Source organism: Silene latifolia, unplaced genomic scaffold (assembly GCF_048544455.1).
Source record: "Silene latifolia isolate original U9 population unplaced genomic scaffold, ASM4854445v1 scaffold_528, whole genome shotgun sequence".
NCBI classification, from domain to species: domain Eukaryota; kingdom Viridiplantae; phylum Streptophyta; class Magnoliopsida; order Caryophyllales; family Caryophyllaceae; genus Silene; species Silene latifolia.
This window is the reverse complement of record NW_027413439.1, coordinates 31015-34460: the sequence shown is the minus strand read 5'-3', so window position 1 is coordinate 34460 and position 3446 is coordinate 31015.

Sequence of the window (3446 nt, the reverse complement as noted above, 5' to 3'; positions counted from 1 at the left end):
GATTATTGATCTTACTTTTTTGCTTCAAAAGAGAAAAAAAGTTTTCCTTGAAAATATAGTCTATCGAAATACAATTTTGAAATATCTTACTCATCGCTATACATTGTTGACAATTATAACCATTTCATTTCGCCCTCTCGCCTTTCTTCTCTAATTTCTCTCTAATGTATTTTGTCTAATTAAACACACCCAAACTATTCTAATTTCACAAAATCTTAAATTCAACAACCATAATCGACACCGGTGTGAAGAGCGGTGAGGTTGCACTGATTTGCCTTGAGGTGGCTTAGGGTTGAGGGTAGCACTATATGTAGAACGTTACGTTCTACAGAATTTACACATTTTCTGTGTACTATATTTACACTGCGTAGTTGTTTACAACAACAAAAAAAAGATATAATAGTTCAATAACAAACAACATAAAAAGTGCACACTGCGAAATTTGGGGCACTATCTATCAAATTGGGTAATAATACCAAAATTCACTTAATTAATCAATTAATTGAAATAATAAGCATGAAAAAAGTTTAGATTGCGAAATTTCTAGAACATTAGTTGTTGTCCCGCGCCCTATCGGGCGTAGGACCTCAATTTGAAAACCGTTTGGATAAACACATACGTAAGCATCACAATTGAAATGGATATTGTTTGGTTTATGGATGTACTGTGATAACCATACTTGTTACGATGTATATGGTACGATGGAGCGTTTTCCGCTTGCTTACTTTTGGGCGTGCAGTTTGTGTTAATGAACTATTAACGAAAGGCAAGGTTAGAAGGTGACTACTAATACGATTTTGATCGGCACAACATGGGTCGATTTTTAAACCCAAATTCTAGTGCGTGGCACAACCATCATAGGTAGCCTAAAATCATTCAGTTCGAAGACTATACAACTGGATGTACAATGAGCATTGTACATCAAGGTTATTTTTGTCTTTTTCAAATATTTTTGAAAAAAAAAGTAACGTAATTCAATTTTCAATCTAATCCCCATTCTCTCTCTAACTGTTTCCATATTTTTCTAACTTCTCTAATTCTCTTCATCTTCCTCCATTATTCAGTTAAAGAATCATCTTCTTCCATTATTATAATTAATTGACTATGCGGAACTGAGCATCATCAATTTTTTTAATCAAAATTTCTAATGCGTGAAAATAGTTGAAACTCGTATTATTTTTTACATTAGCTCGTTTTCTTATCTGAATATATCGTATTCTTATGTGCTCGTATTTTAAAGCTCATGATCATCATTTTAAGCTCGTATTCTTTTTACATTAGCTCGTATTCTTATGTGCTCGTATTTTTAAGCTCGTGATCCTTTTAAGCTCGAGTTCGTTTTACTTTAGCTCGTATTCTTATCTTAATAGCTCGTATTCTTATGTGCTCGTTTTTTAAGTCCGTGATCCTTTTAAGCTCGTATTATTTTTATATTAGCTCGTATTTTTATCTTAATAGCTTGTATTCTTAGGTACTCGTATTTTTTAGTTCGTATTCTTTTAATAATAGTTCGTATGATTGGTGTAGAAATTTACCTCAAAGTATTGTTAGATGCATTTTTCCTTCCTGATGATGATATAAATTGCTCCTCGTTCACGAAGTATTGTTAGATGCGTTTTTCCTCTTGATGATGATGTAAATTGCTTCCTTTTCACCATTTTAGAATCAAAATTATGGAGAAGAGATATTTGTCGACTGTTGTTTAAGAGAAATTTAGAGAAGGGAAAGAAGATGATTTGTTGACTGAAGAGAAATCAGAATTAGAGAAAAAAGAGATGCTTAGAATTTATTTTTATTTTTATTGGGCTTAGATAGATATATATAATATATGAGCCTGTTGTACAATGCTATTGTACAACAGGATGTAGGATCCTATTTGTGAAAATCATTGGTAATAACTACAAATTACAATATGATCCATTTTCCGAGACATAACCCAAAATATGTAAGGAACTTAGCATCATTATTACAAATGTCGTAGACAGATATAGCGTAAATCAGCATTGGCAAAGATCTATGTGTCTGAAAGATATACAATTTGACTATATATAAACATGATCGTTAAAATTGATGATATGGGCATTAATATCTTCGAACAAATTTATCTTATGTAATTATCGCGTTTATCTTGGTCAATGGGCAAACATTGTAGTTGATATATCTGACTGACAACTTTTTATGTTTGTTTTCACTAATTGTCGCGTTTCGAGTTCGAACCAATCTTGAACAAGAATTTGTTCAAACAAGGCAACACATTGCAATTTAAAGTTATACGTTTCGAATTTGTGATTAATAAAGGTATTGCGTTTTCGGCATTTAAAGGAAAAATACAATTACATAACACATTGAGGATGCGTGGGAAAAAATAAAGATTGTATTGCTCGACCTTTAAAGAATAAATTTCAGATACACAATACAAACTCTAAGGTACAAATTCAAAACGAAATGACATATAGTTAACCAACAAAAACCAATGTTAAACATAGAGACAAGGTACGCATTTGACCACTTTGAAATACGAGCTCATTTGCATATTTTTGTTGGGAAATCCCCTTAAGCACTTCTAGGACGGGACCGTTTGCGCGCCCCACGAGCCACCGTTCCCGTTTATCCATACCAAGGGCGCCCATACCAAGGTCGCGACCTGCAAAATATATATCAATACAAGTACAAGTATTTGAAAATTGAGATGATCTAAGTTACCAATTCAAGTGCACAAGTGAAATACATAATCTATATGGTATTATTATGTTCTTTTGGTGTTGCTAATATTCATATCATGAAAATTTGTGTCAATTTGGCTAAAGAATTGACACATTTATATGCCAGGCTTTTGTGTCTACCTTAAACTGCAAATCCTTAAGTCATGGTTCCACGATAACATAAAGCGCCTTATTACCCAGCCTTATAACTTGTGAATGACCACAAGATAATGAGTAATTAGACAATCCATCATATTTTTTTTAAATAGAAAATTAGAGGTTAGCACACAACCTTTGGCCAGATATACCCAAACCCTAAATTTTGATTTCTGACTCTATACAAAACCGTCTTAAACTGCTATAGGCACATCCAAGGCGACAAATTTCGTCACTGAGCCCCGAAAAGAAAAATCATTTGAGATCTCATCCTCGCAGTTGAGATTTGCTGTATTCCAAAAATACGTTGAGCAGCTACGAATCGCAAACGTCCCTGACAATCCTACCACGTGATTCTGTATTGTGTTCATCAAAAGAGAACTCTAAGCTATGCACTTGTAATGTGGCCATGTCATATACTCCTAATACCGTGCCTATAGGAAACTCCTAAAAGTGATAGATTTTCTAGAGATTTACGAGCATAACATGCATTTAAACAATGAAGTTACCGAAATAACACTACACATATACAACACTTATACTGTATTATAAAGAAATAATAATGTCCGGAGCCTGCACTTCAATTTT